At 44.2% G+C, this 13242-nt stretch overlaps 1 pseudogene; it reads right to left on the bottom strand.

Moving 5' to 3' along the window:
- Positions 1-1565: 1565 nt before the first annotated feature.
- Positions 1566-8997, bottom strand: LOC146805727 (uncharacterized; annotated as a pseudogene).
- Between the last annotated feature and the right edge of the window lie 4245 nt (positions 8998-13242).

Here is a 13242-nt window from a genome sequence, read left to right as displayed (position 1 = left end):
GGGCACTGCTGGGAGTGATAGGCACCCACCCCTCATATGTCTGGGCACTGCTGGGAGTGATAGGCACCCACCCCTCATATGTCTGGGCACTGCTGGGAGTGATAGGCACACACCCCTATGTATCTGTCCACTGTCGTGGTACGAGCTGTACCCACGCGCTGATGGCCTGGGTACAACTTTGGGGGTGCGGCCCGTACCCATGCCGTTGGGACGTGGGTACAGGCCGTACCGCCATTGTTGGTGTGACGTAGGGGTTGGCGTGGTATTTGCCGTACCCACGCGCTGATGGCCTGGGTAGGGCCCGTACCCCTACGGCACCCCAACTTTGGGGGTGCGGCCTGTATCCATGCCTTTGGGACTTAGGTACGGGCCGTACCGCCATTGTTGGTGTGACGTAGGGGTAGGCGTGGTACAGCCCGTACCCACGCTCTGAGGGGCATGGGGACGTCCCGTACCACCATTGTGGTGGTGACGGGTACGCGTCCACGTCCACTTCCGTTGTGGCGGGACGTGGTATTGGTGGACACGCCCCCCGAAGTGACCAGACCATGGAGGTAATTAATGTGCAGGATGTTTTAGTAATTTGTGGGGTGTGGGTTGTGTTTCCTGCCCCTTGCACACCCCCCCCTTTGCCCCTGGGGGTTGTTCTGACCTTCTGTGGCGTCTGCGTCGGTTTCTGTACATGAGGTGGTAGGCTATGAGGGCCGGGATGACGCGTAGGTTGGGGTCCATCGCTGTCCGTCGCGTACCGGGGCTCCTTGTTCGCATCGTCCTCAATTTCCCAGCAGTTTTTGGCTCCTGTAAAAAATGCTGCGTGCGGAGTGACGTCGGCACGAATCGTACTTGCTGGTCCGTAGAACGCTGCCTGACTTCGTCCGGACGTCGCATATGCGCCGTCCAGAATCAGATTTGTATGTATTTTTTGGCCGGTCGGTGTTTTTTACGACTCGTACAGAAATGGTATTTCTGTGCGAATCGTACTTGCGAGTTTGTAAGGTGCTTTTCCTGGGTTCGAGTCGGACGGAAAAAACGCTCCGTACGACCATCGTACCCGGGTTTTACAGGATCGGAATCGACACCTTAATGGGATAGAGAGGACGTTTGGCCTGCTTAAGACTCGCATCAGATGTCTGCACAAGCAGAGCGCTACAGTACAGTCTTGAAACAAGCTGTTTAAATCGTGGCTACATGTGCCATTTTCCACAACATAGCTACAACAAGAGGCTTACCTCTCGACCTGTCTGATTCAGATGCAGATGATGACGATGAGCTATGTCCCCCCCTTTAACCTGCAGATGGCTCAAGGGCGGCAGAAGGCAGACAAAGACATGCTGAAATAACGTACAATTACTTTTGAAGTAAGTAATGATGAGCCAATGTATTTCATGATTTTGCTGCTAGTTTTCGTATTTATTACCTTAACTTCAGTGTAAAAATATCACAAGAAAAACGTTTGCCATAATTCACAATTTGTGCTAAATCAAATGTGTCATCACAGGCAATACATATATAAGGTTATGTCCACAAACAACATACATAGATACATGTCCGTATCACTTTTTCCTTCAATGCACTCCATTCCATTCAGTGGGCTTGGTACTATCTCTTGGTGAGCCCTGTGAAGCTGCAATATGTCTCGAACTGCAAGGTCTATTTTCCATCACAGAAGCAGTGGCACTACTGAGGCTGGAGAGCTCCTCACTATACCCTACACCTAAATCACTGTTTCCTGTAACCCAGCGGTCTAAATTTTCACAATTGCATTTGTGACTTGCATCAAACCTCTTTCAGCATTTCCACTACAATATGTCATCTCCACTTGCATGGTCACAGCACATCGCAACAGCAATGCAGTTGCATTTGTCAGGCGGATCTGATAAACCTATCCAATCTGCCCATTAGTTGGTGATGACGCCTAAGATGGGTGACGTGGTCCTGCTGCATTACTGTGCAATGTTCCTTGATGGCATCTGACATTTCCTCTAAATTGTCAGCTGTGGCATTTTGTCCTTCCTCCACTGTTGTATTCAGCTGCCTGATACTATCTTTGATATCACACATGTTGTTATTCAGTGACGCCAACTGAGTGTGCATGGACCTCATGTGCTTACATTGTAGGCACTGCACCTACAACATGGATGCCTCCAGACCTCCAAATACAGCTGATCTCTTACCTTTCTTTGATGGCCAACTTACAGCCACTCTACGTGTCATGAGGGGGTTGCAATGGTGCTGAACAAGGGACTGATGTCTGTGGGAGGGTCTACCCCCAGTTGGTGGTGTAGGCAGGTCTGTTGGAATATATCAGCCTCCACATGAAAATCAGGGAGTGGAGCCACTGTTGCCCTGCGTCTCCTTGGTGCAGTTGATGGGGGTGTTGCTCAGGTATAAATTTACGTTAAAGAAAGGAAAAGACAAGAGTCATTTGGAAAAACAGGAGCAAGATGCTTTAATTAAACGCAGCTGCCGGGAGTGTCTCAACAGAATGTGTCTGAGGAGAGTCTTTCGGTCTACACAGTTTTGGCTGTTATTTTATACATCCCGTGAGGTGCAATAAAACAATTTCTGCATTCTTGAAAAAGCATCTCAGTCATAAATTAACAAGTTTGGACATCTGTTAAGGACACAGATTGCTCTCGACCTCGGGGAGAGCTAGTGTTGGCTAGTGTGTAAGTGACCAGGGGCCATATGTACGTAGCCTAATACCGGTCGGTAACGGCCGATTTTCGGTAATTATACCGTTACCGACCGGTATTTAGGCTTTTGACATGTAGGGGGCTCATTTCTGTATTCGGTAATTTACCGAATCGGTAAAATTACCGAATCGGTAATTTTACCGATTCGGTAAATACCGAATACAGAAATGAGATGTAGGGAGAGTGTGTGGTGGGTGTGGGGATTCGTTATTTACCACCAACTGTAAGTTGGTGGTAAATGACAAATGACTCAGGAAATGCTTTTTTTGGCCCTTAGATGTGTGCAATGTGGCAGTCACACATGCCCTCAAGGCATGTATGTGTGCCACATGTGCACACATGCAGAAATCAGGGGTGCAACAGGGTGTCAATGTGACACCCTGCCACCCTTGATTGAGCTCCCCCCATTACCGATTCGGTATTTACCGATTCGGTAATGGTAACTGGCTTCCCATTGATTCCTATGGGCCTCCTGGCCCATAGGAATCAATGAGATACAGGTTACCATTACCGAATCGGTAAATACCGATTCTAAAATACCGACACTTACCGAATCGGTATTTTTTTCCCTACATTACATTTACCGATTCATAAATACCGAATCGGTAACATTCGGTATTTATGAAGTGGTAAATGTAATTTACCTACATAAGGCCCCAGATGTCTGGCCTGAGGAGCATGTGATCACTATGTGTGATGTGCATGGCTTGTCCTGATTTGCTGAGTGCTTCTATCTACATGTGGTATCTAGTTTTGTGGTATTTTTGGCGGAATGCGAGCCTTTAGCCAAACGTGTTATACTGGGGGCCAATTGCCTCGGTGCAGGTATTTTTGTGACATGATTAAGACATCTGTTTACATTGCTTGTTTGAAGTAAAATAAATTCTCTAACATGGTGTTTATACTTGTCATTTGCTACATCAATTTGTATTAGGCTACACAGTGCAGCATTATTTGCCATATGTTCCCTGTTGTATTACTAACAACTCTTCCCATAATGTATTAGTGGGTTGCAAATAAAATGTGGTCTGGAATGTTTTTTGATTGATGTTTAACACCGATTTCCTAATTGGTAATCTTGTAACAAAAAATCTTTTATATGTTGCAATTTGTACATTCTACCTTTGCTGGTTATGGGTGTGGCTGAGGGTGTCAATGTCTGCGACCTCCTCCTCTGGCTCTGGCTCCTGGAGACAGCATGGATTGACTCACTTCCTGATTGTGATGTCATCAAGCTGCTCCAAAATGCGACATTCACAATTTTGTGATTACCTAATTGAGGAAAAATTCTAACTGTAAACAGGAATACCAGTGAATGACAGGAGAGTGATCTCCTTTTTTTTGGAATAAAGCCCTCACACACCTGACAAGAAGGTGTCTTGCTTCATCATCGGGCCCTGCTCCTACTCGGGCCGGCGCTGCAATGCCCGATAAGGCGCCCGTGATGGGGCCTACTTATCGGAGATCTTTTTCCAAAGGCCGTTAGGTGAGAAGTAAGTGAGGGTCTTGGTGTAGGTGAATGGGTGAGTATGTGAAGTGATTTAAAATAGGGGAACAAATCCAATCAAAACTATTTTAATGTACATGGTTCTTCCCCTAGTTAAAAAATATATATGAAAAAAATCGCGTATGTACACACAATGTTGTGTTTTTATACGCTAGTTTCTGTGGTCAACATGTTTCATGCCTATTTAATCAAGTAGATGGCAATTCTTCAGGACCTAACCAGGAATCCTACCTACACACATTTTTTGGTGGTGGACACAAAACACAAAAAGTGAGGAGTGACCACCCTTACAGCACCCTAAAAAAAGTTCGTAGGTGGAAGTCCACCACCAAAAAATGTGTGTAGGTAGGATGATCGGGCATTGCAGCGCCGGCCCGAGTAGGAGCAGGGCCCGATGATGAAGCAAGACACCTTCTTGTCAGGTGTGTGAGGGCTTTATTCCAAAAAAAAAGGAGATCACTCTCCTGTCATTCACTGGTATTCCTGTTTACAGTTAGAATGTTTCCTTATTTTTTGCCTCTATAGTTAGGAACTGCATACTTTGTTGCTTATACTTAATCACTGGGGTACGTATGCTGGACCTTAATATAAAAAAAACCCTAGATTCCTAATCCCCTCCCCTTTGAATCCATTACCTAATTGAGATTAGCTATTTAGCTAATCGCTATTTAGTAATCGCAAATTGAGATCGCAAATTTTAAGGAATCGCAAAATCATTGACGATTCCTGTGTTACATTGGAACTTGTGATTACCAAACAGTGATTCAGTAAAATTAGCTATTTGGTAATCAAAAATTCCGACTTTGATACATATGACCCTAGGTGAGGTGATGATTATTTTTTTGGGGGCAGGTGACATTTTCACATGGCATTCAAGAATGAGTAGCTGTTCTCCAATCGTGAAAGGACTAACGATCGCACAACTTTCTTGAAATCCATGAGAGGCTTGAATTCTCTGAGGATACTTTTTTGGTAGTGTGCTGTTTTGGCTAAGGAATTGCTCTGTGCATGGAGGTTCGGGCTCTTTTCCAAGACAAGACCTAATGATTTCCATTCTCTATAGTGAAGGGCTTGCAGAATAGTATGTTTGAGACACCTAGCCTACCCTGTTGATGTGGGAGGAGAAATTTGAAAAAAATTGATTTTCTGGGTGTTCAATCTGAGATGATGGAATGTCATCCATGAATTAATGTCTCTCAGGGTTTTTTTTTCTGAGCCGCTTAGTCTGTCAGAGATAGGATTTTCAGACATAGGTGGGTAACGTTAGCAAACAATTAAAGGCAGATGTAAGCTTCTACCAGTAGTGAGGCAATGTGTGTGGGTTGAAGAAGTCAGGACGGGATTGATACTAGAGTGACACCTTACTGGAAAGGAGTAAGGTCATACAGATGGTTTACCAGCCGCGGTCAATTGCTTAGCTAAGCTTTAACCCAGCTAAGCCCTGCTCTGCTGAGTACCATCCAGTTGTATAAGATTTGTAGGAGATAGCCATTGCTGGCTGTTTTATACACTGCTGACATGTCTGTATGAGTAAGCATGCAGTGCACCATCCACTATTTGAAGGGTCACTTTCTCAATCATGGAACTAGATCTGAATCCTGAATGGAATTTGTCCCAGAGTTGTCATTTTGTGATGTGGTTACTAAGTTACTTTGGCTAGAAGCGGTGAGGTTGAAATAGGGCGGATGTTGTTGAAATTTTCTAGTTGCTGTTTGGGTACATTAAATGTGCTTTTAGTTCAATTTATGTTTTGTAAGATTATGTGCTTTTGTGTTCTGACTCATGCTTTGAGAGGAAATAACACTTAGTGGGCCTGACTCACAAATGTGTTGTTCATAAGTATGTATTGATATAGAAATTCATGAGTAACTACATTTAAGTCTAGAGTAGCAATCATCTATTCTTAGACATGGAAATTCACGAGTAATTACATTTAAGTCTAGAGTCACAATCATCTATTCTTTGAACACATACCTATGTGAATCAAGTCACAGGTAGAAATAGTTAAATTTTAAAATAAAGAAATACCAAATTGTCAAAGAGAAGTAACGGGTACAGGTTCTTTATAGCACATCATTGTTGTTGTCCCATGGTGGTCTAATGAACAATGCTTAGAGGAAGGTGAGTACCACTGAAAATGGTGAGTCAGACAACAATTTCATAATTGTCTGATGGGGTTAAGAACCATGCAAGACATAGAGGGATATGATGCTTATATGCAGTAAAAGGGAAGTGTTTTAAGGCATACTTTACATTTTGGAATGTGAAATACACACACAGAGACAGTGATGCATGTTCCATATTCTTCTACAAGCAACAAGGGCATGAATTAAACAAGCAATTATAAAGCCACTGGGTCTATGAAATCTGAGAGCTATAGGCGTTGATTAATGTTAATGCATTTGTGTATATCAATAAAACAGCCCCAGAGCTGTACACAAATGTATTTGCATTGCCAACGCCTATAGCTCTCAGATTACCGAGACCAATTGGCTTTGCTAATGCTTGCTAAAATAGCCTTTAATAGAACTCACCGTGTCTTTTCAGACCGCCTCCACTCCCTCGCGTTGTCAGCTTTCCCAGTGGGAGTATACTCCAACTCTTCATATAGTGGGCTAATTGTTAAAGTAAAGCATCTGCTTCAGTGACGATATTTTTTTTTTAAAGCCGTTATTGCTTATTGAACACTTTAGGTGACATTACACTATATTCAGCAGTTATGTTTCTGGAGCTCCTATGCAAATAATAAGTTAAGTTAAATACTGTGCACAATTATATAAATAACTAAAAATAAAACTAAATAATGATTCTGCGCTCTAACCAATTATGTGAGGAAAATGAAATTACAAACTCAACTGTAGTATCGAACCTGGAGAGTTTCGTTTTCTCTGCTGGGTATTTCAAACATTACGTTTCAGCTACCGCGCACCCGCTTTTCAAAGAAGAGAAAATAAGACTATTATTGTCATGTTGGCCATGATACAGGACCTCTTATGTGCTGAACTAATTATGTAAGTGCTACTACCGAATTTCTAGAATGCTGTCATTGCAGATCACAAAACACAGCATTTACACTTAATGAGGTAGAAATAGAAAAATAACAAAATCAGCACCAAGAGTTCTCTCTACAACCATGACTGTTACTGAGGTATCTATCTACGTGTAACCAGATATAAAGCAGGAAGAAGCCCTTTTCATCTACAGTTTCACAGACTGTGATACATACAGGGTATTTCTATTTGCAAAAAATGACCAACGAAGTGGAGAGGCGTAGCTTTCAGGGCGTCTGGATTGCAAAGTGCAGAATAAACTTAGCAACGTTTGACTTTTGGAGCAGGAATGAATGAATGAATGAATATGCATTTCTAGAGCGCATGGCTGCCAAAAAGGCATCCCAGCGCTAGAAGCAGAAACATCACCGTGAAATAGTCAGGAATCATGGAAACAGAAAAATTTTCAGGAATTTACGAAAGGCCAAATAGTTGTCCTCCAGGCATATGTGGTTAGGAAGTTGGTTCCAGCACTTTGCTGCGGTATATGCGAACATGCGTCCACCGCTCCGCGAACTGTGTATACTGGGAACTACTGCTAGATGTTTATTCTCGGAGCGTACAGATCTCTAAGGATGGTAGGGGGATATGATAGAGCGAAGGATCGGTGGGCTCTTGGCTGAGAGAGTTCTATGGACAATGCACAGTGCCTTGAACTGAATTTGTTCCGCAACTGGAAGCCAGTGGAGAGAGGCGATATGTGGTCTTGCGGATACCAGGTTAGGGACCCGCATAAGGAGGCGTGCTGCGCAGTTTTGTACGTTTTGTAGTATTTTAATGGTTGAGCATTGGAAGCCTAAGAACAGTACATTGGCGAAATCAAGTCTAGAGAGGATTAGTGCTTGTACCAGCAGTCTTTTTGCAATGAAAGGCAGCAGAGGGAGAATTTTCCTAATCATCCTCAGTATCCCGTAACAGGTACCTGCCACCTTCCGCGCCTGCTCCTTGAAATTAAGGTTATGGTCCAGCCATACACCAAGACTTTTAATCTAATCCTTGGGGGATGGCATCGGACCTAAGCATCTCGGCCAAAATAGGTTGCCATCTTGGGGGAAATGTTACCTAAAAACATCCACTCCGTTTTTGCCCCATTGAGTTTCAGAAATGAGCCATCCATCCATGTGGAGACCTTATCCAAACAATTGGCCAGACTGGTTCCCATATTGTCAGATTGGTTCAAAGACACAATCAGCTGGGTGTCATCTGCATAAGTGACAATCTGAATGCCGAAGGGTTCTACAATCTTGGCAAAGGGTCTCATATAAATATTAAAAAGCGTGGGGCTCAGGGACAAGCCCTGAGGCACCCCGCATCTCAGAAGCATACTTTCGGAAATACAGTTATCCTCAAATACTCTGAATGATCTATTGTCCAAAAAGGATTCAAGCCACTTAAGTGTGGTTCCGGTCGCTCCGACCTCTCTAAGTCTCGCAATCAACAGTTGGTGTTTGACCGTGTTGAAGGCTGCGCTAAGGTCGAGCAAGACAATCGCCACGGAGCCACCATCATCCAGGATTTTCCTGGTTTCTTCAACCACAGCCAGCAGGGCGGTCTCCGTGCCCTGTTGGGGTCTGAAACCAGTTTGAGAGGCATGAAGGCGTTCGTTCTTCTCAAGAAAAGTGGAGAGAACGCAGTTGACATACTTTTCACCTATTTTTGAGATCCATGGCAGAAGTGAGATTGGTCGATAGTTTGCAGATACTTCTGGGTCCAGACTAGGTTTTTTTAGAAGGGCTTTAACCATAGCCCGTTTCCAGAGAGAGGGAACGGATCCAGAGGAGAGTGATAGGTTAATAAGGTCCAATATGGTTGTAGCAACCGTATCGGTAACCTGACTTAGAATCGTGGGGGGCCACATCACTTGGGGAGCCAGATTTCAGTTGGATCAAATAGTTTTTCAGGGATTTTAGATCCAGGGGGGGAATTGTTTCAAGACGGGGATCGGGCTTTCGTATTTGCTCCTCCAAAATCAGAGTGTTTGAGAATGCTGAAATAGGGGGAAAAGTGAAGTAAATGTCTTCAATTTTTTTAAAGAAGTATTTTGCCAGATTATTACACCGTTCCAGAATGTCGTCAGATGGCAAAGGGGGAGAGGGGAGTTGAGGAGAGATTTCGTAATCTGAAAAATTTTGTGAGGGGAGTTGGATGCTGAGGTAATCTTTTTTTCATATTACAGTTATTGTGCAGTTCTGATTTCAAGTGTGTAAGCTTTGGTGGCCTCTCTATATTTAATTTTCTTAGCATGAGAGAAATCTTTCCTCCAGCTTCTTTCCAGGCATTTGCATTTTTGCTTCAGTTCTCTGAGCTGGGGAGAGTACCATGCAATACTCTTAAGGCCCTTTTTTTTGGTCATCCATTTTTTTGGGATCAACCGATCTAAGGAAGAGTCAAGCCAGTTATTAAACTTGTTATTTGCAATTTCTGGGTCGCCCTCCAACACAGGTCTAGTCTTATCAAGAATTAGTGCCCAAGACTCCGTGGGGAGTTTGGACCAATTACGACTCCAGTTTTTTATCGTTTCCGGTGGCTGACTGCTGACAGGAGAGGTCCATGCGAAGGAAATCAAATGGTAATCTGACCACGGTATAGGGATGGGTTTTCCAACCTCAAGGTTATCGATGTTGGAGAAAACCGGGTTGAGAAGATGTCCTTTCTGATGAGTGGGGCTAGTCACTTTCAAGCTAAGTGATAACGCACCCAAACTATCAATTACTTCTTCTGCAGCGGGTGTGTCCATTTAATCAAAATGGATGTTAAAATCACATAGTACAGAGAAGTTGGGAAGGGAGTTCACTGATTTAGCGATAACTTCTGGTAGATCACTGCTAAAATGTCCAATGGCTCCCGGAGGCCGATATAATAAGACCCCCGAGAAGGTACAGGTATGGGAAAGATCGCGTGCGAAGGAAAGACTTTCACAGTCAGGGATCACACTTGCTGCCACACAACAGTTGAATATGTCTTTATAAATGATAGCCGAACCTCCTCCTTGCGTTAATTCACGATCCTGCCTCTGAATCATATATCCCGGGGGGAGTGCTTGGACTAACACCGGATCTGATGCTTTAGTAAGCCATGTTTCGGTAATAAACAGGGCGTCTGGATCTTGTTCGTCCAGCAAAAGCCGAAGTTCAATAGCATGCTTAGTCATCGAACGGCAGTTCAGTAAGCACATTTTGAAAACCGTTTGTGCCGGAAGGGTGTTAATGGTTGGGGACGTGTCCAAGGAGCCTAGCTCAAAAGGCCAGTGAGGACATTTTTTCCTAATGTTTGTAGGCTCAATGGAATGCCTGTATTTATGTGACACCAATTCTCTGAGGTCATGCAGCTCCTCTGTAGTGTAAGAGAGCTTACCTCTCGACGGAGCTTACCTCTCGACGGAGATCCAGGGGATCAAACTGCTCCAGTTCACAAAAGGCTGCATCTGTGAGAAGAAGCAGCAGTATCAAGACGTATAGTAGATATACAATGACATGTTTAACACTCATCTGCTTTTCTTCTTATTTACATTTCAACAAAGACACTGGGATAGGGAGGCATATTGCAGGACGTTAATAAAATGGCTGGCAGTTTATTGTACACGTGCTTGCGAGTGCACATACAAAATATGACCGCAAGCAATGTTCCCTCTAATTTTTTTTATCTGTGTGCGGCAGTGTAGGGTCTCTGTGCGCTGCAGCCATGGCTATGTGCGCCAGGAACCAGACAGCGTGTGTGGGTGCAGTGCCAAATATCACTCCAAACTTATGCTTAAACAAGTGAAAAGACTGTGCATTTCCCCACATACAGCGCCATGTTAAGGGTCTTAAGGCAGGTTTGCAATTTAGATACACACGCCATGACATGAATTGGTTACACAGGCAAGTACACTTTGGGTTTAGAAAAGCACAAGACTCCAATGGTGGTGCCATCATAAGATTTTACTGCTGTAGGTGTAATGTTACTTGTTGTATTATATATCTGGATGCACAGACAGAAAGAAGCAACACAATACCAGCCAGACGGCACACTAGGCTTATCAGGGAGATTTCTAACTTACGTGTTACCTAAAAGAAATGCAGCAAGTCCAAAAGAACGACTTGTGCTGTACACGTCGTGTTTTTGGACTTTGGGCAGCCAACTTCAACTAGGCACAGCCAGGGCCGCCTTTAACACTGGTGGCGCCCTGTGCGACAATGTTTGTTGGCGCCCCCCAATGATTACCTCTAACACGGATTTCCTCACTAGCACCCTTTAATAGCGGCCCTCAAGTCCCCAGAACCACAGTCTCTGATTCATTTAGTTTTATAGCACCACTCATACCAGTGTAAGGTGTCAGAGCACTTTACAAAATACGCACATTGCACAGAGACAATCATAGGTGTGTAAATCAGTGTATTGGAAGTGTTACATCAGACAGGACTACAAGGTGTAATGTAGGAGTAACATGTCATCGATACTAGTAGGCAATATAGTTTAAGAGTGCTTATTTTGGAAAAGTACAAATTCAGAAGTTAAAATGTAACACCATTGTTAGAGGTTCTCTTTAAAAACAAGAATTGTTTTTTTACCCAAATGAACCATTTTGGCAAGATTAGGATAATGAAAGACTGGCCAAAAAAACATATTGCTCTAACATAATACTTGCAGTTGATCTATATTAGGATTTTGACTTACAAACCACAAGAAACAAAATGAGCTTCCTTACAGAAGCAGTAACCCACTGACCTATTTATATTACATGCGCTTTGTTATCTGCATACTACACATTCATAGCAGCAGGCATTTTAACCCACTGAGCGACCTTTGGATGAGTCAAAACTTCCACTAGACATTTTAAATGATGCCTGAAAATTGCTGGAGGCCAGGAACACGCAGGTGCTTTAAAGTTTTTAATATACTTGCAAAAAATGATGCCTCCACCCCAAGTCAGTGCCCGGTGTGGTGGCACCGATCTGGAGCCGGCCCTGGGCACAGCTTTCAGCCAAAGGGTTTGTCTGCATGGAGAAACTTCTGCCATTCCATGCATCCAACTCTTCATACGAGGACAACACAATCATTATATGTATAGTCACCTGCATGCAGCAAAGCCTGGCAGCGGCCTTGGCCTATCTCCATGCACAGCTCACTATCTGGCAGCCAACTACTGCTGTGTATAACTTTTAGGAGGATTGGCTGCAGCAAGTGTGCTACTAACCCTTCCAGGTGCTGGGGGGTGGGGAGTGCAGCTCTGAGTCAGCTGAAGAGCCAGGTCTTGAAGCTCTTCCTGAAGGTGTGCAGAGTGGGGGAGCGTCTGATGTTGATCAGGAGCTCGTTACTGGCCTTTGCTGTGATGTAGGAGAAGGCTCTTCCACCCGCTCTGGTTCTGCAGATGCGCGGGGTTTCTGCGAGGTCGGCAGAGTGGAGGTTTCTCTTGGGTATGTAGAAGGAGACTCTGTCGTTGAGGTATTTGGGTCCAGTTTTGTGCAGGATTTGTATTCATGGGCGATTAGCTTGAAGGTTACTCTCTTTTCGACATGGAGCCAGTGAAGGTCTCGCAGGTGTTGGGTGATGTGTTCAAGACGAGGGATGCCGAGGACGAGTCTGAGCGTGCGGATGTCATCTGTGGTGGCGAGGAGGGCGGTCTCAGTGCTGTGGTTGCTGCGGAATCCGGATTGGGAATGGTCTAGGATGGCATTTTCCTCGATAAAATTTGTCAGCTGGGCATTGAAGATCTTCTCTCTGGCTTTGGCTGTGAAGGGAAGGAGAGAGATGGGTCGGTCGTTTTTCAAGTCCATCAGGTCTGCAGAGGGTTTCTTGAGGATGGGCTTAACTTGTGTGCGTTTCCAGTTGCCAGGGAATGTGCCGCATTTTAAGGTGGCGTTGATAGTGCATCATAGCTTGGGTGCCATGGTGGCGGCGGCTCTGTTTGTATGAATTATGTTGATTCATCATGAAAGCCCTAAAATGTGTTAGAAAAAGCTAGGGTGGAAAAATTGTTTTATTGAAAACATACAATATATAGAAAATT

This window comes from Triturus cristatus, chromosome 8 (assembly GCF_964204655.1).
Source record: "Triturus cristatus chromosome 8, aTriCri1.1, whole genome shotgun sequence".
NCBI classification, from domain to species: domain Eukaryota; kingdom Metazoa; phylum Chordata; class Amphibia; order Caudata; family Salamandridae; genus Triturus; species Triturus cristatus.
This window is presented reverse-complemented; position numbering and strand designations above follow the sequence as displayed.